The following is a 24,890-nucleotide window of genomic DNA, read 5'->3' on the forward strand; positions in this document are numbered from 1 at the left end:
ATGAATCAAGGTCCAAAAGGTAAACTTAGCCTTTAAGGTATAACGAAAGCTGTCAAAGTATGATTTTAATTCCCTTCAGGTAAATCAGAATCTTAGTAATATGAATGCTATGTACAATGCTATGGAATTGTTTTTGGAAGAGCTTATTCTAAACAGATTGAGGAGACAACTGCATGGTTAGGATTGCCCTGTTGTAGCTTTTGATATCAATAAATTCTGTGTGTTCTATTAAACCTTTCTAGAATGCTGTATGACAAGCCTGACGCCCTCAAACCACCGTAAGTATCTCATCCTTATTTCTTTGTGAAAGTTACATTTCCATGAAGCATTAACCTTTCTGGAGGAAGCCCAATGAAATGGCCACCACCGCAGACAAGATGCAATCAAAGCTCCAGTGGTGTATTTTGGTTTTGTCCTGCCCTAGACAAGACTAAACTCAGGCACCCCCCTAATCTACATCTGCCCCACCCCTTCCTCTTTAAGACCAACCCTGTTGTAAACTCCACCCCTTCCTCTTTAAGCTCCACCTTTTCCTCGTAGAGCTCCACTTTTTCCTCGCTGTACATTAAAAGTGGATTATGAATGCGTGTATTTTGTCATTGTAGTGGGAGTACAAATTCCAGCAAAACATTTTACAGCATTGCTGAAAGGCACCTGGCTATAGAAGACTACAAATCCCAGCAATACATTGTGCAGCAATGCAGAACAATATGAAGCTACTTACTCTGTGCTGCTCTGGGGTGCCGGGCTGATGTCTCCAAGGAGAAATCTCAGGAGGGCTATGCGGGGTCTCAAGGGGGCTGTGCGGGGTCTCAGGGAGTGGTCAAGATCTCAGGGGCTATGCAAGGTCTCAGGAGGGCTGTGTGGGGTCTCATGGGGCTATGCGGGGTCTCAGGGGGGCTGTGGTTAAGCAATTCCCAGGTTCTGGTCTAGTGCAATGGCAAAGAATAGTGCATGCATTTATTTCATGCACTATTTTTTGCGATCCCCCTGGACTAGAACCTGGGCATTGCTGTACCACGGGTTCTGGTGTGGGCGATCTCACTGTGGGTGGGTTGGCCATGTCTGCGGTGCCATTGACTTGAATGGCACTGCCATGCCCCCTCCCACCCCAGAACGCAGGGAGGCTTGCTGTATGTGATCCATCTAGTTAGTGTTCCAGCCACTAACTGTGCTGGAACACACTGGATTAGCTGTGAACAAGCTCTAAATATAATAGATTCCAGCACACATGGCTGCCTGTGTCACACCTGTGTAAAGAGATCTATTATATATATATATACCACAGGCTGTGTGCAGAGATCTATTAAACAAGGCTGCCTGTAGTACACACTGCACTTGCAGTGCTCTTTCAGTGCTGCAGTCCACGGGACCACATCCTACACCGCCCTGCCCAGTCCCTCACCTTCAGCAGCCAGATAGCAGCTGAGCTCCCTGGGCTGCCACTTGCCCACCTATGTTTAGGTCTCTAGGGGTCCTTGCATCGTTCTCCGGCTGTTGATTTCCACAGCTTTGCTCTTGAATGCCTGAGAGCAGAAGGCTGTCTCCGCCCCCAGCCTGTCAGCAGTGAGTATTCTTCTGCTCGTCTCGGCTGGAATGTAGAGAAAGTAAAAGCAGTGGCCGTCAGGTATTCCTTCGGCTGCTGCTGCACACCCCTGCATTATCCAGGCTGGATGTCCCCTAGGATTATAGCTCAGCCAAAACATGTTTATTAACCTCCGTCGCACAGGGGCGGAACTGGTGGGAATTTTAAAAGTTAAAAAAAATAATAATAAATCAGACTGCCAGGGAGGTTAAGGCCCCATTCACACTGAGCGACATGAAAATTGCGCGATTTTGAGCGTTATTGCACGACAAGCGATATTGAGCGACTTGTCGCGCGACATCGCGCAACTTTTTCCTATTGGGCTGTATGCAATCAGGAGCAATATCGCTCGAAATCGCTCGAAAAAAGGGTCATGTAGGAGCGACAAGCTACCAGCGACGAGCTACAAGCGATATTGAGCGATATTGAGCGACGAGATGTGGATGACAGCTCCATTGAAATGGATTGGAGAAGCTACATAGAGCGATATCGCGTGGAAATATGAACGATATCACTGCAAAAATCGCGCGATAAATCGCTCAGTATGAACGGGGCCTTAGATGTATCTAAAACTTTTTTAGTTTTAAATAGGGCTGTGAGGGATTAAAACTAGAGGTGCACCGAAATGAAAATTTAAAAACTGAAGTGAAAAAAAAAATTCAGGCCGAAGCCGAAACCAAAAATGTTTTTTATTCTAACTTTTTCAAATTCTTTTAAATATTTTATTTGTATTTATTTTTTATAAACTTAAAAAAATTATTTGTAAATATTCATTTTTATTAAATATTTTATTTGTTTCCTTTCTTTTAGGGGCTTTGGGGAAATATTGGGTGTCTAAACAGACCCCTGATATTTCCCTTTTAAAATAGAAAGAGATTGAGTCCTCAATCTCTTTTTCTGCAGCCCCGGTTAGAAATGAACAGGAATCCTCTATACTGAGTTCATTCATAACATAAGGACATTGTGGGTTTACTATATCCACAATCATGAATGAACAGGGGGTGATGCAGATCACTTCCTATTCATTCATAATTGAGGATATAGTAAACATACCATGTCTTCAATTATTTACAAACACTCAGCAATCACTGATCGCTGAGCCCAGCCTCCTGTGACAGCACTGGCTTTCTCTGCCCACACCGCTCTCCCAATCTGTGACAGGAGGCTGAGCGGGGGAGGAGAGACGCCGGCCACTCACAGCGATCTCCTCCCACAGCACTTGGCCGCCTGTGACAGTTTCTCTCCTCCCCTCTGGGACACAGAGCAGCGCCCAACAGGGAGGAGAGAAAGAACGGATGCACCACTATTTCAGCTAGAAAATGGCACTTTCAGCATTTTGACAAAAGTGCAATTCTCAGCCGATAGGTTTCGGTAGCCGATATATCGGTGCATTCCTAATTAGAACCTATGTGAACTTTTTGTTGCTGTCTGTGTTCCCATTTCGTACATCCACAATCTCCATTTGTCCTGGTTGACCACTTTCACCATGACTGAAACTGATGGGGAAACCCAAAAATTTGAGTTGTCACCAGTAGAGCAATAGAGGGGAAATCTTCCAATGGCAACACTGGTTTTGTTGTCAACTGTCTAGTGGAGCATTTCCCTCACTATGAAGAAGTTTCCTCTCACTTCCTGTTATGTCTATGTAAATTATGTAAATAAAATAAAATCTTTTCAATGAGACACAGATGGCAAAACAAAGCAGATAGGGGTTTTAACTATTCCCTACCCAATGCTAAATACAAAAGGGTTAGAACTTTTTTAGGTTTATTATACTATAAAAGAGAGAGGTGTGAGATTTCTTCTTAGTCTCTCCAACAAATATCACCTTGACAGGAAGTGATCAGACATCCCAACTCTCCCGGATGCTCCGGGAGTCTCCCGCTATTGGATAGCGGCTCCCGGCCGCCCGATCGAGCAGAGTAAACCTTTCCCTGCGATCGTTCTTTTCTGACATCGGGAGCCGCGGCCCGACCATCAGTCAGAAAAGAAAAAAAAGGCATAAGAATGCATAGCTAGATTCCTATTGGTTATTTGCAATAGCCAATAGCAAACTAGGTAAATCACCCGCCCACTGCTGCTGTCAATCAGCAGAGGGGGACCTGAATTTTTCTATCAGGTCCTCTTCTGGTGATTGAAAGCAGCAGAGGGCGGGTGCAATAGCTAGTTTGCTATTGGCTATTTCAAAGTGCAATAGCCAATAGGAATCTAGCTATGCATTCTTATGCCTTTTTTTTTATTCTGACGACTGCAACTGTCAGAATACTAAAAAAAAAAAAATCAGAAAAAAAACCTGCAAATAGCAAAGAAGCTATTGCTTCCTGTGCTATCTGCCATCATTTCAGGGGGCTGCTCTCTCCTAGCACCCCTAATCCCCCCTCCGTGGATGGGGGTGGAGAGGGCACCTCCCTGAAATAAGAGGGACACCTCCCTGAAATTGCTTCTTTCAGGTTGGGATCCTGAGTGATGCTCAATCTACTGAGTTTGGAGAAGGCAGGGAAGTAAATAATCTAGGCCAAAATAGCTCATTTGGAAAAATTCAGCTCAATTTTCAGTTCAGCCTTCTCCAAACTCTTCACCCTTTTGTGAATAACCCCCATGGTCTTTATTGCTGCCTGCGTCCATGTGAAGGAATTTCCTAGCCATCACTTTGTAACGGTCCATGGCCTGTTAAGAACTGGGCCGCAACTACCTCTGCCTCCTGTCAGATTACTCCGCCCATCCACAGTGCAGCAGTGGAGTGATCTCTTTGGCTCTGATGTCATAGCGGGAGCAAAGCTGAGGACAATGAGATGGGGAGACGGCGAATGTGTGAGGAAGCCCGCTGCTATAGAGCTCGCTGTGCCCCACCCCCGGGACCTCCCCACGCTCCAGTGAGATCCATATTGGAAGGTGAGGATGAATTTTCTGTTGTGTCTTCATTGATCAGTGTGGTCAGTGCAGGGCAATGTGTGTTCACCTACCGGAGACAGCAGATGCAACCACACCATAGACATTAGAACGGGCTTCAAAAAAAACATGCAGGCTGAGCAAGTTCTGACCAAGTTCCCTTTTTGTCAGATGTGCAGGAGGAGGTGGTGGTGGGGGGTGGATGAGTACTCATACCCAATGCTCCCCGTGTCATCGCTCCCCCAGTTCGCACAAACATTTTCTTCCACAAAACCGGTCCATGGTGCCAAAAAGGTTGGGGACCGCTGCTTTAATGTAATAGCACTCCATCATAAACCACACTTACTTGAAAGACAACTTTGTATACTATTAGTCTTTAAACTCAGCAAATATTGACCATGGGTCCAACTTGCCATTTTTTTCTTTTTAAGGAGATCAGATGTACTATTGGTAACACCCTGGCTTGCCCCAATTGTATGGAATGGAGTGTTTAACCGAGATATACTGAATGCACAGTTCCATCAGATGTCCACATTGGGATTACTGTGTTTGCCATTAAAAAGTAAGTTTACTATTATGTCTTTTAATAATCCTGTGTGGATGTCCCCTTCTGTGTACTATGGGTCCATTTTCTGGCCCTTACATCACTACAGGACAAAGTAGTGAAATAGGGAAAGGTGGGTGGATCCATAGTGCACAGTTGGGGTCCAAGCTTTTAATGCCTGTACCTCTTGAACTTCATGAAGATTTTATGACATGTCATCTTGAGCCAGGTCTGCATGATATAATACAATGTTTTGCAGGTGTCATATTTAAAACATAAGTGCTGAGCATTTTTGTAATGTATTAACACAGCCTCACTGAGATCAACAGGTTTCAGATTTCCAATAAAGTTAAAGGAGTGAATGGCCCCATGCGTGAAGATTTTTGAGCAAGGCCTTGCAATGATACTACATTTAAAAATGCTATGTACAGGAAGAGGGCCAATCAGGATAAATGCACTACCTGTGACCAATTCTTTAAAGTGACATTAAAGGCTATTTTTTTCCCCTCCCCCCAAAGTTAGTGTAGGGACTTACCTTAAATCATGCCTCTTCATCCGATCATCTTCTTTAGTGTAGTATGTCCCTCCAGCGATGGTGCAGGTCTCCAATCCAGTGTTGACTCCACTGTCTTCCTCTTCTCTCATGTCCCATGGAGTATGTGCGGGTGCACGCAGCTCCATATACTACAACATCTGAACTGCGAAGCGCCCGCCCCAAGATCCTCTGCGCCTGCCCGATAAATTTTCAGATGTTCAGATGGGAGCGCACGGCGGAGACACGGGTAAGTATTAACCCTTTGAAAAAGTATTTTTTTAATTTTTTTTATTGTTTTGCATATATCTACTGCTCGCTAACAGTAGATATACAGGTGAAACTCGAATAATTAGAATATCGTGCAAAAGTAATTGCAGTAAGTGCTGCAAAAGGGGCCCAAACCAAGTACTGAGTACATATGCATGCTTGTACTTTTCAGAGGTCCGATATTGTTCTATGTACAATCCTTGTTTTATTGATTGCATGTAATAATCTACTTTTTTGAGGTTGTGGATTTGGGGTTCTTGGGGTTTTCATGAGCTGTAAGCCATAATCATCACAATTATGACAAATCACGGCTTGAATTATCTTGCTTTGCATGTAATGAGTCTATCTCATATATTAGTTTCACCTTTTAAGTTGCATTAGTGAAATAAATGAACTTTGCACGATATTCTAATTATTCGAGTTTCACCTGTATGCAAACACATGCGAAGGTTTAATAACCCTTTAAGGGGCAGACTACCATAACATTATATTTCTTTATCATCCATTTAGAGGGACAGGAATATAATAATTCTTAGACATTTGTGTTATACTGCTACCATCAGGAGATATAGTTGGACACTGGCAAACAAGCCAATTTAGTCACCTATAAAAACACAAAGGGTATTATATAATTATTATACGGACAATTATTGTCCAAATATATTGCCCAATTCACATTGCTCTCCAGGGAAAATAGAAACTGGACAGAGGCTATGAATAATGTAGTATCAGTGTCCTTGTCAGACACACAGACTTACTCAATTATTTATCCTTCATAGAATTTACCTTACACCTGGCTTCCTGTTTAAAATAGGTTCAAAAGAAGATTCATCCTGTCCGAAATGTAGATCTCAGCAAGGCTCTTTGATTCATTTATTATGGAGATGCCATAAATTAGTACGATATTGGCATCAAGTAATATCGGTATTAAGCTCTGTATTTGATATATCAGGGAACAATTCACCCCAAGTGTGCCTTTTAGGGATCTATGATTCTTTATCGATGAATCCCCAAATAGCTATGGCCTTTCAAAAAGCATTGTTTACTGCTAGAAGAATGGCAGTGCGGAAATGGGCATCTGATTCCCCTCCAATGCTTTTGGAGTGGATTTCCGAACTAGATAAGACAGTAGAATACGAGCGTATAACATACCAATATAGAGGTCAAAACAAGAAATATTCTCAACAATGGTCCAAATAGTAATGAATATCGAGATAGGTGAGGAATATAGATCATATACTGTATAGATAGAGATATATATTGTGAGGATGTTAGCTCGGCAGCGGGTGTGTGTGACTCCCTGGATGAGTACACGCCACAGAAATTAGGCAAGCAAACAAGGATTTCTTTCAGTGAAACACACGTGGAGTTTATTTACAATATTTACAAGAATATTTGAGCAAAACAAACAAATCATGAAAATAAACCCTTGCCTTTTGGCCACTTACACACGTTATCCCTCACTACCAACTAGGTGCAACCTTGTGATGCCCCTAGCACCTATCTCCCTATTCAATTAACTGCCACACAGGCTGTGTCCCACCACACGAGTTTTGCTTTTTCTTTGTCACCACACAGGTCAATAGAATGCTCCCCAGTCTACTCAGGCATGAAACTAGTTCCAGGGTGGAGCAAATCTCTGAGCTTAATTCAGCTGTTGCCACTAACTTTTTTTATGTGCCTATGACAAATATAAGATATGTATAAAATCAATCAATATCTGTAGTCTGTCTGATCTGCCCCCTTTTTTTTTTATTTGGTAGTTGATGTTTTGTTTTGATTTTTATTGAGTATGTATACATCATATACATTTTCAAAATAAGCAAAACAAAAGTATCTGATTTAAAAAAAAAATTCTTCATGTTATGGGCCTCTCTTTCCCAGATCTCAAGAGCTAAGGCATCCACTTAAGCCTCTGTTAGCTAAATAGTCTTGTGCTTTTAATAACCTGTTTAACCTAGCTTCCCTTTCCATAAAGTCAAGTGTTAAGGATGTTCCACTTAGACCTTTAGTTGTTTACTAGTTTATCTTTTATTCGGATATACATTGGCTGTCCAACCTTTCCATGCAGTCAATGGTTAGGTATCCTAGGCTTCTGCTTTTACCCCAGTAAAATATTAAAGGAGAACTATGAGATGAGTGATTTCCACTCACCTCATAGTTCTAGCCGACCTGTGACAATGAGAGTGTCACAGGTCGGCTCAGTAGATCGGGAGGTGAGCGAACACATACCGGGTTCGCTCACCTCTCGATCCTGTCACGGCTCTCTGTCGTGACAGAGTGAGGGGCTGGATTCCCCTCTCCCCGCTCCGATCTGCCAGCGCTGACTGGCGGTACGGACGGGGGAGGGGGTGGGTACAGCTGGCTCTGCCTCTAGATAGGCAGAGCCAGCTGTCACTCACGCAACTGGGCGGATCTCGACGTCGAGGTCGGGATACCGCTCCGGCTGTGGCGTCTCAGTATACCGCGAGCTGTAGCTCGCAGTATACTGAGCTTAGGGTAACGAGAGGAGGCTAGTTTGTGTCCTCCCGTTACCCTAAGGAGAACTATGGGGAAAAACACTGACCCCATAGTTCTCCTTTTAAAGCTGTTGTTATTCCTCCTGTTTTTCTTCTTGGTGATAAATAGTTTTCCTCAAGATTATTAGCTGAGGTCGTCATCCCTTCAGATGCAGTTTCCCCTGATGACACGCACTGGTCTGCAAAATTAGTTTGATCCTTTGGATCCTTCCCTTTGTCATAGCCATTTCTGAATTTGATTGGAACTTCCTCAACTAGCCTTTGTTCAAGCATTGAACGCTTTGGATTTATCCGCTGGATCTTTCAGTCCAACTGCTTTTGGACGTCCCAAATGAATGACTACATTCCTGTGTCCTTCAATGGACGATTAAGAAAAGATTTTTGTAGTCACCATAAAAAATGTTTCTTGCAGTCCATTGTCGATGGCCTTGTGTGTGTTTGTGGAAATCTGTGCTTATTCATCTAAAAGAACATTTGGGAGGTTGTAAAGGTTGATACTGTTGTGAGATCAGAAGATCTGGCTCACAATCTGCATAATAGTTCATCCTAAAGTGTGTAGGCCACTCAGGTTCCCCCAAACCAAACTTGTTAAGCCAAGTCTTTATTTTTATGGAGCTAGCTTTGTGCACAGTAGGACAAGCATGCTAGAACAGAAAAGGGCCTTACCCATACTGTTGCTATAATAAGGTTAGCAGTGCACAAATGTCTAAAACCTTTGTATGCTATATCATTATTAGTACCCTTTAATGAAGATAATGGTAAGACATATTCGAACATTCATACACTCAGTGATACAAACACATATAATAACACACATGTAATCATACATTCATAAACACACGAGTATATCACACATAAAACTCACCCACACATCACACACACTCATGTCAAAACACACATCGCACACACTCATATCAAACACACATATCACACACTTATATCACATATCAAACACACATCAAACACAACTCATATCACACACACACACACACATCACACACTCATATCAAGCATACTCATATCACACACCCTCATATCAAACACACATATAACAAGCACACACATCACAATCAACAACCCTCCCTGCAGAAGTCACCAGTATGACAGCCACAACCACACCAACAAGGATCAGGGTTCCCCGGTACACAAGGAGTCCATCTCCTCTCATCATCTGAATGAAATCCGAGCCCAGAATCAGGTTTCAAAACACAGTGAGTCTGCTCCATGCCCTGAGTGGCCTTCCATTCTCTGTCAGTACATGATTGACTTTGCCAGGAAAATAAGTTCAGAAAAAGTTTGCTCCACAGCCATGATGCAGTGGTAATAATGGCAGAATGGTGTACAGTAGCAGGAGGTGGCTGCCATCTGGCTCACCTCTTGGACTGCACCTTGGACAGGTTGCTTTCCTGTTGCCTCTGGTTCTTGAACCAGTTGCTGACCTGGGTGAGGGACAGGCTGATGATGTTGGCCAGGTACCTATTGGCAGTGGGAGATGGGTAGCAGTCTTAGAGATATCTTAGAGCGTGGTGTAGGACTTGAAGCAGTAGATGTCTGCTCACCATCTCAGATAGTGCACGGCAAGGGGTACACCAGGGGGCCCTCTGTGGCACGCGTGCCATAGGCTTGCCATTGCGACCGTAAAGCCTTTATAATCAAATCTAAAAATAAATACATTACTGTCAATTTTTAGTTTTCATCTTTTCCAGATATGTTATGTTCCTCAAAACATTTATTGAATCAGCTGAAAAGTTCTTTATGGTGGGACATAATGTCACCTACTACATCTTCACTGACCATGACAAAGATTTTTCTAATTTCACTTTGGCTGATGGTCGAAAGCTGGTTATCCTGAAGGTACCTGCCTATCAAAGATGGCAGGATGTTACCATGAGACGTATGGAGATGATCCTAGACCAAGCAATTAAGAAGTTCAGCAAAGAAGTAGACTACTTAGTGAGCGTTGATGTTGACATGATCTTCTTGGAGGAGGTTGGGTTGGAGATCTTAAATGATGTCTTTGGAACCTTACATCCTGGTTTTTTTGGAGCTTCACGGACAGAATTTACTTATGAACGCAGGCCAGAGTCAGCTGCCTACATTCCATTTGATGTTGGGGATTTTTATTATGCTGGAGGAAATTTTGGTGGTGTCATCCAAGAGGTCATCACACTCACCAATTTCTGGGTTTAGAATAGTGAGCGCTATGGGTCCCCTGGAGTGAAGTGAGAATCTAACAATGACTTATTAAATAAGTGGTATAAAAATTATAAATATATAAATATCTCTAAGACCTATTAAATAAGTGGTATACAAATTATAAATATATAAAGGTTTTTTATATGTCATATGCAATGACACAATAAAGTGTAAACTTTTAATGCACTATGAGCCCTTTGCCTGCTCTCTCTCTCCTCTTCTAACCTTTTTTTGGATCCAAAACACCCACGCTCGGAGAGACTAAAAATTAGGACGTACTCCCGGAAGCAATCCAAAGGGTATCTTACCATCACCAGGGGATTTTCACTATCGGGATACCGACATCTCTTTTTGGGACCAGGACCGAAAATATACTGCAAGATCCCACGGAAGGACGGAGCAAAGACCATCTCCTTTCGGCCACCATGGCGGAAGAGAAAGCTGACTCCCTCCCGGCATCTGGTGAACAATCCAAAGAGTATCTTACCATCACCAGGGGATTTTCACTATCGGGATATCGACATCTCTTTTTGGGACCAGGACCGAAAATATACTGCAAGATCCCACGGAAGGACGGAGCAAAGACCATCTCCTTTCGGCCACCATGGCGGAAGAGAAAGCTGACTCCCTCCCGGCATCTGGTGAGTGCTAGCCCTACGGGGACCCATCGCTTCTCCGACACATCATCCCCCAGGATACCATCACCTTGGACATACACATTCAAGTTCTTGCCCCTTTTAGATTGGAATACTCCTTGGACACTATTTAACCTCAAAGTTTAGGACACGAGGACACGTTTATGATACACCACTGCACATCTATCAGCACATCACAGATGATGATAGACGCAGTTATATGTACACAAAATTAGGAAAAAATCACGGCCACACGGTTTATTGAATATTTATTTATTTATTTACTTATTTATTCACATTTATTCATATTTAGTTCATTCACATTGTTGATTTTTGTTTCGTTTATTCACATATCACTTCAGTAATTTTTATTACACATAATAAGATGTTCACTTAGAGATTTATATATTTATAATTTTTATACCACTTATTTAATAGGTCTTAGAGATATTTATATATTTATAATTTGTATACCACTTATTTAATAAGTCATTGTTAGATTCTCACTTCACTCCAGGGGACCCATAGCGCTCACTATTCTAAACCCAATTTGTGAGGCTTATTTGGCCTTAGTTTCAGCAGCTTGCGGTTAACCCTTACTCTCTGTGAAATCTCCCCCTTCAGGTCTATTTCATAGCGCAGAACATTCAACCTTCCACTCACCAATTTCTGCCACAATGCCATGCTGGAGGACAAACAGAAAAACATTGAGGCACTTTGGCATGATGAAAGCTACTTAAATAAATACTTTCTATCTTACAAGCCAACTAAAGTCCTCTCCCCAGAATATATTTGGAACAATTATTATGGATCTCCAAAAGTCGTACAGAAAAAAAGGTTTCTTGGTATAGAGAAAAATTACAATGAAATAAGGTTTTGATGAGCAATTAGCTACTTATACTCCAGGTAAAATTATTCAAGAAGGTTCAATTTTGACAACTTTTGTCTTTCACTCAGTGGCCAACTAGCAGGGCATTTTGCCCTTTCATGGGTGGCTGTCTATAGGGAATAGTCAGGCAATGAAAAACAAGTACTAATTTACAGAAGCATACTGTTGTATTATCAAGATGATTCCAAAGTAACTATAATCAGTGTGATCATGTATGGCAGAAAAGCATTATACTCAGAGCTGCATTTACATCTCAGAAACCCATAGGCACAGAAAATCTAGCACTACAGACTCCAGGTTCATCCCCGAGCCACACCCATGCTGCACTGACAAAAAAGGAGAGATGCATATATACTGTATTGAAATAACAAATAGGGCTGCTTTTTGTTAGACGTTTTGGAAACATATATTTTATTTCATAGGTTTTGTAATTGGAAGAAATAGGAAAAAATAAAAAGTGCCTATTCCTGTAAATTCTGCCTAGTGCACATTTTACATAATTTGCCAGGTCCCAGATCTCTGTCCCAGAATAAAATGCCTTCTGAATGAAAGAAACCAAAGAGCAAGAGGTTATTGCCATAGCTAAACTATGATAAAAATGTACTAGATACATCAATGTACCAACTATCCATTGGTAGATTTCCTTATTCTTCATTCGCCGTATGTACTAAAGATGGGGTCCAGGAACAGGACCTTCAATAAAGACAGTATTTATCAAAGAAACAAGTAATTCCCCGTGTTCTCCCTACATAAAAAAAGGCTTTGGATGTAGAAAAATGTGTCAAGGTACAGTATATGGCATGTCATGGCCATAAACCTGATGGGCCATTCTGCAGTACTCCTGCACCTCCTGCAGTACTGACAGCTTTTAACTCTTGAAATAATCAAATGCCAATAACAGTAAACAAAAATAAATTTTAATTTTAGAGTAATAGATTGTGGAATGCTCAGAATCCCTGTTAGGTGTTTATTGTTGCCCGTGAGATGCTTCCCCTCCATTTGTCCTAGTAACCATTGTCACCAGGACAAAGGGTGATGGAAAATCCCAATGTTTACAGATGTCACCTTAGCACAAATAGAGTGGAAGACTTCCAATGGGAACAAATGTTCTGGAGACAAATGTCTAAGATTGGAATGTCCCTCACTTTGAATACAATTCTTCTCACTTCCTGTTGTGTCTCTGGTGCAAGAGGTGAGGGGAAATCTCCCCAGTAAGACAAAAAATGCTACCAAAAAAACCTGATGGGTTCTAACTAATCCTTGCTCTGCCCAACATAAAAAAAAAACAGCTTTGGCTATATTTGCACATACAACCGTTTTCCTCTTATTGTGCAGGCCTCAGACCACAACACTCAGTAGTAGAAGTGGGAACAAGTAAGGGGACTGTAATGACTGTTCTCTAGCAGTCCTCTCTCTCTGACTGTCTCCTGCAAAATATTTTCATCCTCCAATCACACCAGTAGTATGTCTGCAGTTTCCTGTCCAGCCCCTTGGTGATGTCGGTGAAGCTCAGCATCCAAAATCCTGCAAGAATGCACTCCAGTGCTGTAGTAAGGTCCGGCATCTTCATCTTTTCCAGAATCCTGTGGTACGGCTCAATGACTTAACTGGTACTTAAGCCAGTTATGCTTTAGTTAAAGCTGAACTCCCGGCAGATATAAAAGATACAGATCAAAAACGTGTTTATATCCATTTATACTGCACATCATTACATTTATTTTTAAATGTAAACAGTATAAGTTCTTGAATTTGAACTGGTATGAGCCTCTTACAACTTTTGCAATCTCATATACAGCAGAGCTCAGACTAGGAGAAGCAGCACAACATTCCGGCCACCGCAGATATATGGAGAGAGCAGAGTAACAGAGATCAGTGTCCTGCTTTTCCTTTCACTTTCCAGTAACAGGATTTGGTAAGGATAAAACTTGTAAGTATTACTTAAAATCAGATCTCCTGCCATGCCAGACAGGACTGTATCAGGAACAGAAAACAGAAGAGCGCCAGAGTACATAAAAAAATGTAATAACTGTGGCTGTGTGATTGACACAATCATAAAACTTTTTAAGAGACTCTGATATCTGTTTTGGTGTAACACTCTTCTGTTTTCTGTCCCTGAGTTGCTCCCAGTATCTCCAATTGAAGACTATGTGACTTTGAGCTGCCTAACCATAATGAGCTACCTACAAATCAAGTTGGATCTACCATAAAGGATAGCAAGAGACTCCTCCGGGCGCATCTGAAATATTCTCAAGACAGGACTGTATGGACGAGCTATGTAAATTTAGAGAGTGGATGGACAGAAATAAAAATAAATTGTTGGGTAAAACAGCTTTCTTGTATGTATCAGTTTTCCTCAAGTTCAGCTTTATATAACGTATCCTAACACAATGAAAAGTTGTTGGCTAAAAGATACATCATACAAAATATGTCGCACAACTAACTTGCAAATCCAAAATGTGAGTTTAATGCACAGCTATGCAAATTGTACATAGGTAAATATGTGAACAGTTTTGGGCGTTCCTGTTCTTTTATAAGATCAAAGGTGAAAAGATGTGAACTTTCATTCATAATGGAAGGAGATTTCATAAGCATCACCTGCCAAACGCAATCAAGAACAATACCAACATAAACAAATAGAGAAGTATAAGAAATTAAAGAATCTCACATGAGAGGTACATCTCTGCTTGTGTTGTCATTAAAGTTGATTACAGAGTTCCTAAAAGACAAAACCAAAAAATACAACACAAGATGCTAATATATGTTCAAAAACCTAAAGGTTCCTACATATGGTATAGAAATAAAGAATATAGCCCCCGTTTAATCCATTATGATGCAAATCAATGGTTTTTGATCTATACATAATTCAACACAACAATACAGTGTGCCAGTGCAGCAAAATGTCTACAGGCAGGTACTGTAATGTGGAGTATCGCTGGCATATGAAGTACCAATGTTGAGTGATGTGGTCCTGAATTTTTTGAGTAAACTCCCTTATCTTTACTAAGTCACAAGGGCAAGTGAGTGTATAAATGATATATGAGGGGTCAGCAACCTTTACCAAATTAACAGTCAATTAACAAGCATTAGACAACCGAAATGTCAATAAACATGCACCTTCAGAGCTCAAATCAGCCCCAGTTCATGCACCTTTAGACCTCAGATGAGCCCCAGTTCATGCACCTTCAAACCTTTAAATCAGCCCAAATACATTCACATTTCTACCTCAGATTAGCACAAATTTTTGCACCTTCAGATCAGCCCCAATTCATGCACCTTTGGACCTTTAGATCACCCCCAATTCAAACACCTTCGGACCTCAGATCAGGCCAAATTCATCTGTGACTTCAGAATAGCCTCAATTTCTGCACCTTCAGACTTGTAGATCAGCCCCAATTCGTGCTCCTTCAGATTTCAGATCAGCCTCAAATCCTGCAGCTTTATACCTCAGATCAGCCACAGTTGCTTCACCTTCAGACCTCAGATCAGCCCTGCTTCATGTACTTTCAAATTACAGATCAACCCCAATTTCTGCACCTTCAGCTTCCAGATTAGCCCCAATTCATGCAATTTCTCCACCTTCAGACCTCGGATCAACACCAGTTTATCCACCTTCAGATCAGACCTAATTCATGCACCTACACCTCAGATCAGCCCCATTTCATGCACCATCAGACCTAATTTATACACTTCCACAGCTTAGATCAGCCCCAATTCATGCACCATCAGACCTCATATCAGCCCTATTTTTTGCACCTTCATATTTTAGATCAGCCCCAAATCCTGAACCTTCACAACTTAGATCAACCCCAAATCCTGCATCATCATAAATGCAGGGGTTTTACATGCATACCTGCTGCATCTGGTGGTTCTATAGAAAGGAGGAAAAGGGGGTGGTCTTCTTTACTCATTAGCATCCAGAGTTGGCCTACGCTGACACTGGAAATAGGGTCAGGACCTGGACATCACTGACATCAAACATGAAACCTCATGGAGTTTGGTGGGCTGTGTGCCCAGTAAGACATGCTAGGCTTTGTAATTCACAGCCTATGGTAGTGGTTGTCAGTCCCTGTGATATATTATGACTGACATGTAAAACGGTTTGCAGCACTGGACCACTTACCAACTTCCAGAACAGACTTGAATATGGTGGTTGATATCAGGTCCATTTTTTTTTAGAATCATCGGTGTTTAGATATTCCAATATCTATATCTGATATCTATGCAAAACCTATGGACAGGAATCAGCTATTACAACTAAACAGTTTCCATATTCCTCACACATTTTAATCGGTAGTTAGGAACTGATTGGTAATGCTTTAGGAGAATGTGACAGTGAATATTAGGGGGAGGAGATGTCTTGGTGAGATCCTGGGCAGACTTTGGTAACAGAGTTACCCCAATGTTTACTAACAGTTAATATGCTTATGTGATGGGGAGAAAAGGAACTTAGATCTACAACTCATGCTGTCACCCTGGAGGAGAATCCCATTTATTTGCCAATACTACACACATAGCCATCAGATTATTTCCAATACTCAGAAGACATAACGTATAAGAAGCATATTGGCTAGAATCATGACACTTCAGTGACGTGCCTCTCATGTGAGATACTTGTTTTTGATTGATCTCATATACTTTCTCTGCACCTTAATCGTTTATTTTGGTTTTGTTGCCGATAGTTTTTGCTAGGTGATTTCCTTTGTGACATCTTTGCTTTGTTGAAACAAATCATAACAAAAGTACACACATGTTCTCCTTTGAACTTGAGGATGTGCATGGATGCTGAAAATGATTGTTCATACCTACTTACTTATATAATGTATGCATTGCTGTGCAAATAAAGTCACCTTTTAAATCTGCAAGTTGGTTGGGCAACATTTCATTGTAACATGTAGATAAGATTCTTTGGTGATTCAAGGACCTACTCAAGGCTGTCTTATCACACAAAACCCAGCTGGTTTTGTATACACAGTATAAACCTACTTATATATAAAATCAAAACAGATGATCAAAGTGTATTTAAAGCCATTTTTCTTTTCTGAGGGATAAGGAAGGGATAGAATTACTCTCAGGTTTTTATTGCTGCCTCTAGGGAGACTGATCCTATCCTTCCTCAACAGGATAGAAATTCATAAGTAATCCAAAATTATACAACTGTCACTGGAACAGGAGGTGAGGAAAAATCTCCCAAAGTGGCAACTGTCTACAATGGAGTTCCTAAAACACTGTAGAGATTTCCTGTGTTCTCTGGAACAAGAAGTAAAGGAAAATCTCCTCAGTGTGACAGAGACAGATTAAAAAAAGCCTAATGAGATTTAAGCATCTCCTACTCTATCCAAAACTCATTTTAAACGATTTTGTTTTAGATATAGTCTAAAAGTGTTTAAATAATATGTAGTAGAAGTGGCTAGGAGTGCATAATACAATGTATAGAGAATGATGGTCTATAAATTAGCCTATAAAACAAATTTCATGCACACTGCAACTACTGGATCCTATATTACAAAGGCCGGGTACCACCTGTATAGAATGATACAATGTTAGCTCCAGTGATATCTTGATATGGCAGATGAATATAACAGACTTAACAGTGTACTCATGTAGTTCTAACTAAACCGGACTACTCTGGACAATTTTTGTTATTGCAATTTACTTTTGTTATATGTCTTTTGTACCCTAATTATTATAAAAAGTCTTTGTTGGAGGTGGTCATATGCAGATACAGTATGTTTATGTAATATCCTGTGCACTGTATGATGGTATCTTTATGTTGATGGTCTTTGAATGTCCATATGAGACATTGAAAAAGATTTTGAGTGTGCAGCGCTATTAAAGTGAATTCACTTTAATAGCGCTGCACACTCAAAATCTTTTTCATCTTCACAGAACAGTAGCGCAGCAGCTCTCACATCGCACCCAGTCCTGAAGCGCAGATTTTACATTGTTTCATATGAGACATTACATGATTATTTGATGTGTAATGTATAACATATCTGTACACACAACTGATATTCTATCAATGTCTATATTGCTAAATCTCAATAAAAAAAATCTTTTTTGGAAAAGTGCTGAAATAATATATACAAATATGGTGCAGAGTATTTAACTTTAATTGCCCCAAAATGCATTAGACTACAGTCCTACTATTAAATGAAGCATCTATGATCAAAAACAAATTGCCTGATGATTTGGCATATAGGTTTCCTTCTTCTGGTCAGTGTTCTTTAGGATCTGTTGAGTGTTTTTCCAGTTTGTTAATGATCGGTTAATGCTTTTGAACTTTTTATAAGTCCTATCTAAAGAAACTATTTGAAAGGGACAGATGAAGGTAAGGTAGGAATCCTATTCCTACAGTTGATCTAGAGGAAGTCAAAACAAACCTTAGAAAGCATGATCCAATGTGCTCCAACAGGGGAAAAATATATTTTTTCCTGACCTCCAAAGGCAATTTAAAGCTCTTACTGTTAAAAAGTCTGTCCATATGTAGAGGTCAAACCTCTTTTCCACCAGATGCAAAGAGTACCCCCTTTGAAATTACCTTGAAGTAAATAGCATTGCACAAAGTTCATTATGTGGTCTCTTCATCTATTTATGCATGGTTCCCCATGGTCCTCATGGTCCATGGATCATGTCTCCCCCTTAATTGTTGAGCTGAGCTCCTCCATGCCTCTTATGAGTTTATTTGTTTTTCTCTGTACTCTCTCCAGTCCACATTATTCTTCTTGTAAACTGGTCCACAAAACTGAACTGCATATTCCCAATGAGGTGTTACTAATGCTTTGCACAGGGGCAGATTAGGTCTCTCTCTTGAGTCTACGGGGTTGATTTACTAACCTTATAAACACACCACGAACATGTATACACCTCTGTAGTGTGTTCCCTCCCAGCATGATCTATGGGTGGAATCTAAACACCTTTGTAGTGTGTACACACCCAGCAGGTGTGTTGTGCAAAGCCCTGCATGAATTTGCAAGGTGATCTTGTGTAAATTAGCTCTATGTTGTGTTGCTTGCGTTGATGAATGCAGGAATGTAAATGCATGAGCTAACCATTTTTGTCTAAACTGTGAAGCAGCATTATATATGCGTCATGTGCATGATTTTTCCATATATGGCATTAGTGGAAATATTCTTATAGAGACTTTTGGGTTGATAAATACACTTTGCTGTGTAAAAATCACACGCACCTGGTGCGTGCGTGTGTTTAGGTTAGTAAATCACCCCCTATACCTCTTTTAATACAAGACATTATTTTGCTTGCTTTAGAAACTGCTGCTTGGCATTGCATGCTATTATTAAAAGGAGAACTATGAGGTGAGTGCTTTTCACTCACCTCATAGTTCTAGCCGACCTGTGACAATGAGACTGTCACCGGTCGGCTCAGTAGATCGGGAGATGAGCGAACACATACCGGCGTTCGCTCACCTCTCGATCCTGTCACAGCTCTCTGCCGTGACAGGGGAGGGGCTGGATTCCCCCCTCCCCGCTCCGATCCGCCAGTGCTGACTGGCAGAACGGACGGGGGAGGTTACAGCTGGCTCTGCCTCTAGATAGGCAGAGCCAGCTGTCAGTCACGCAGCTGGGCGGATCCAGACATAATTGTCGGGATCCGCTTCAGCTGCAGCGTCTCAGTATACGTCGAGCATTAGCTCACGGTATACTGCGGCGTCTCAGTATACCACGAGCTGTACTGAGCCTAGGGTGACAGGAGGACACTAATTTGTGTCCTCCCGTTACCCTAAGGAGAACTTTGGGGAAAAGCCTAAACCCCATAGTTCTCCTTTAAGTCTACAATCTAACTAAAAATGTCTCAATACATTGACCTATTTTTACAGCCTTTAGTATATCAGTTACCTGCCCCTATTCTGGACACTGTAGAGCAGGGGTGGGCAACTCCGTCCCTCCAGCTGTTAAGGAACTAGAAAGTCTCATAAAGCATTGCAAGACTGACAGTTACAGGCATGACTCACAGAGAGAGACAGAGGCATGTTGGGATTGTCAGAACTATTGGGCAGAAAGGAATCAATTTCAAAGGCCTATACATATTATTTTACAGATTTGTATATGGGCATACTGGTAGCCATTTTGTCTGCTTGATAGAAGGTATATGCAAGTTCATTATTCTTGGACAGAGACTTTCACAGAGAAGGAGTTAGGAATGTTAGTATAAACATTCTCAGGTTGTAAATTGTGGGGGTCTCATATGCACATCAGTTAAGGATGGTGCCAGCCTATGTAGGTCAAGATTGATGACTTTCATTGAGTACAATGGACAAGAGACCAGAACGTTTGAAAGATTTTTTTTTTTTTTTCGCTCAATGAATAGAAGATGGGGCTTATTTAAAAGTTGCTTATGAAACCTTACTATTCATTGTAAGGATAATAATTAGCAATAATGTTATTATATTATTATATTATATGCAGCATCTATAGGTTTATGTTATTGACTAATTTCAAGTAACATTTTATACATGTACTTTTATAATATCCAAACTATATTAATTATATATTGTTTGAGTGTACCCATTGAAATATATTATTGTGTATTATTAATATGGGGTTTTTATATTTTAAGTGCAAAGAATTAGGTGGTACATGCCAATGCATATTTTCTTTTCTTATAATGTATGAAAAACCACTGGGTCTTGAAACTAATTACCTCACTTTCAAAGTATTTGGAGAAGGATTGTAAAGTGCCTTGGTAGATTTACTTAAAGTTGTATATCTTTAAGTAGACAATAAGTCTGACAGGTGTTATCAGTTATTGTCATTTTTTTTATATTCATGGCTTTCTTCAAAAGTTTAGGTCAGAGGTTATCCTTCTACTCGATCTTTAGAAAATAGTAAAATTAAATTAAATGCTCCAAATTTTTATATAGAATAGTGCCCCCCTGGTGGTGATTGTGAGGGAAAGGTATAGGGTAAAATTATATATCTGACGTCATGGGTCACGTCAATAAACACGTGGAAGACCAAACCAAGCCCACATTCCAGGGGGGATAAAGGAGGTAGCAGGAGCCAAGAGAGGAGGGAGATCCAAATTCCAACCGAGGGAGGCAGTAAGCAAATACATTCTTTTTTTTTTGTTCATATTAAATGTTTAAGATTTTGCAAGTTAACACAAAAGACATTTGGAAAACAATAATTACAGGCAACTATAATAGTGATGATCAAATCCCTATTAGGGTATCATAAGAGGACAGGAATAAAATTATTAATTATTAAGTAGGCTAACAAGCTGACTCATTGGATCTAGAAAACATTACACCCTGTCTGTTTCAGCCAGATGGTACAGTTGGCTTCGTGGCCTGTAGAGTAATATACTCAGTGGAGGATTTAAAGTGCAACCAGCACGCCCAAGTTTTGTAAAATGTGCTATATTCATCCTTATTAGTATAAGTGAGTTCTTCCATCAGCCTCAAATTATCTACCCCACTCAACCATTCCGCCACAGTTGACATTCGCAGGGCACGCCAGTGCTTCGGGATGAGAGCTTTGGCGGCATTGAGCATGAAGGGTAATATGGTTTTTTTGTATGTGCGCCTCGAGAGGGGGTTAAGGTGAAAGAGGCATAACCAGGGATCTAAGGGTGTGGGGATGCCACTGATAGAGGTTATAAGGCGTGTGATGTCCTTCCAGTAATCCTGTGCTAACGGGCAATGCCACCATACGTGGGAGAAGGTGCCCACTTCTCCACATGCCCGCCAGCATAGAGAAGAGGTCATAGGAGAAATAGCATGAATGGTGTGTGGGACCAGGTACCATCTGGCTAAAAGTTTAAAATTCACTTCCATCATATAACTATCTGGTGTTACCGAGGAGCACATTTGCAGCAGTTTGGATTGCTGATCGGGGGTTAAAGGATGGTGAAATTCTTGTTCCCATTTCTTTATGAAAGGTGGCGGTACTTTATATATATGAGAATGCGGAGAATCTTATATGTTATAGAGAGACCATGGCGGTTGGGCGTGGGTGACCCCAATAGTGACTCAAAGGGGAGAAAGTTTGCACGAGTCCGCATTGGTCTTCGGAGCGATGAAACAAAGTGTTGAAGCTGTCTGTGTCTCCAAAAGTCCATTGGGTACACCCCCCATTTGGCTCTCAGAGATTGTAGAGAGCAGAGCCCAGTCCCATGGAGAACATCTCCCAGATGTAGGCAAGTGGATTCTGTCCAGGATAGGAACATTGCATCAGTTTTCCCAGGTGGGAAGTAGTCAGAGCCCGTCAGGGGCAGCAAAAGCGAATTATATGGCCATCCGTGTAAGTTGTGCAAACGGTCCCATGTTAACAATGTGGCTACAGTTAGCGGAGAGGCCAAGGGCGACAGATTCATACTAGCGGGTGGAACCCAAATAGAATCTGAGAGGTTGGTAGCACTCATATCCGCTTCTAGATTCACCCAACCTTTCTGCGAGGCATAGTACGTCCAATCTACCAGTCTAACTAGTTGTGCTGCTTTATGATATGACTTAAAATCAGGGACACTGAGGCCTCCAGCAGATTTGTGTCTGCTTAAGATAGAGTAGGCAATTCTAGGTTTCTTACGTAGCCAAATTAATTTTGAAACCAGGGAGCGTAGTGTAGTAAATTAAGTCAGTGGGAGTGTAATAGGGAGCATCTGGAAATAAAACAAAATCTTGGGAAGGACCATCATTTTAAGAGTGTTTATTTTGCCTAACCATGACATAGTGCGTAATGAGTAAGAGTTGAGGTCAAGTTTTATGGAATTAAGCAGAGGGATATAGTTATAGATGTACAGATCAGAAGGTCTGGGGGTGAAATAGATGCCTAAAGTGCGTATATATTTTTGCTTCCAGAGAAAGGGGAAATGAGGGATTAGGCTCAGACAGTCTGCCCACCTCACCGTTATGTTAAAAATCTCCGACTTGCCCATATTGAGCTTAAAGTTGGATAGTTCCCCATAGATTTTTAATTCTGATAAAATATGTGGAAGCGAGATTCTGGGGTCTCGCACGTAGAAGTGAATATCGTCGGCATACTTTGTATTCAGTTGTAGGGGAAGATATACCATGAATATTAGGATGGTTGCGAATAGTAGCTAAGGGTTCAAGGGAGAGAACAAACAGCAACGGTGAGAGTGGGCAGCCCTGCCTCGTGCCATTGTATAACGAGAAAGGGGCTGATAATGTTCCATTTACTTTAACTCTGGCTGCCGGTGAAGAGTACAGTGCAGAGATCCATGCTATCATCCGAGGACCCAGCCCCAAAGCAGTTAAAGTAGAGAACATGAATCCCCAGTCAACTCTGTCAAAGGCTTTTTCAGCGTCAGTGGACAAGAGTAAGACTGGGGAATTCAGTTTATGAGCCAAATGGATCAGAGATACCGATTTCAGAGCACTATCTCTTGCTTCCCTCACTGGGACAAAACCCACCTGGTCCGAGTGAATCCAATGGGGAAGGAGCGGGCTGAGCCTGGATGCCAGGATTTTGGCGTTGAGTTTAGTGTCTACGTTCAGGAGCGATATGGGGCGATAACTGGAGCAACATGATGGATCCTTATCTGGTTTAGTGATGAGGGTCTGGAAGCGTTTATAATATAAAAAAGGAAATCCATCAGGGCCAGGACTCTTGCCCAGGGGAGAGGATTTGATGGCCTGTTCTATTTCAGTCATAGTGATGGGGGATTCTAGGGTGAGCAAAACATATTTTGACAGCGTGGGTAGGCCTGCGTTACTTATATACTGTTTGACTTTGTCATAGATGTCTGGGGGGGACATGGATGTGGAGGGGGGTCTGACCCTATAGAGATCCTGGTAAAATTCTCGGAAAGCCATGGCAATATCCGCAGTGAGATGAGCCATAGGGGTTGATTTACTAACCTTTTAAACACACCACGAACGTGTATACACCTCTGTAGTGTGTTCCCTCCCAGCATGATCTATGGGAGGAATCGAAACACCTTTGTAGTGTGTACACACCAAGCAGGTGTGTTGTGCAAAGCCCTGCAATGAATTGCAAGGTAATGTGGTGTAAATTAGCTCTATGTTATGTTGCTTGCGTTGATGAATGTAGGAATGTAAATGCATGAGCTAACCATCTTTGTCTAAACTGTGAAGCAGCATTATATATGCATCATGTGCATGATTTTTCCATATATGGCATTAGTGGAAATATGCTTTTAGAGACTTTTTGGTTGATAAATACGTTTTGCTGTGTGAAAATCACACACACCTGGTGTGTGTGTGTGTTTAGGTTAGTAAATCACCCCCATAGAGTCTGACTGAGATTTAATTTTAGGAATAAAAGGTAGTGGAACGCTTAGAACGTAATGCACTTGCCAAAAGTTTGCCTGGTTTGTTACCCAAGTTATAAAATTTCTTATTGGACATAGTAAAGGCGCGTTTAGTGTCCGATTCCAGAAAGACCTTTAGTTGTTCCCGTTTGGAAAGAAGTGTTTGAAATAGGGAAGAATCAGATGTGGACTTGTGAGACAGTTCTAGTGAGTGTATTTCCGATAACAGCAGTTGCAGCTATGCAGTGCGTTCTTTCTTTTTCTTAGAGCCTATGGCCACAAGCGTACCTCTAATCACAGATTTGTGGGCTTCCCGTAAGACAGCGGGTGAGACTGAGGTCCCGTCATTGTCCCTGAAATAAGGGGTGAGGTTGGCAACTACTGCTTCCAAAACTTGCGGATCATGTAGGAGGGATTCGTTCAATCGCCAATTGTAAGTGCGGGATGAGGGGTTGGTCATGGTGAGCACCACCGAGACCGGTGCGTGATCAGAGAGTGTCGTAGGCGAGATGTTGGCGGATTGTAAGCAAATAGATTCTAAGGGTATAGGTCGGAAGCTGAGGACGGCTGTCCAAAGAG

General features: G+C 41.4%; 1 pseudogene; it reads left to right on the forward strand.

Moving 5' to 3' along the window:
- The first annotated feature begins 240 nt into the window (after nt 1–240).
- LOC108793320 lies at nt 241–12,050 on the forward strand (annotated as a pseudogene).
- Nucleotides 12,051–24,890: the final 12,840 nt, after the last annotated feature.

Source organism: Nanorana parkeri, unplaced genomic scaffold (assembly GCF_000935625.1).
Source record: "Nanorana parkeri isolate BGI_ZX_2015 unplaced genomic scaffold, ASM93562v1 scaffold738, whole genome shotgun sequence".
In the NCBI taxonomy this organism is placed as follows: Eukaryota; Metazoa; Chordata; class Amphibia; order Anura; family Dicroglossidae; genus Nanorana; species Nanorana parkeri.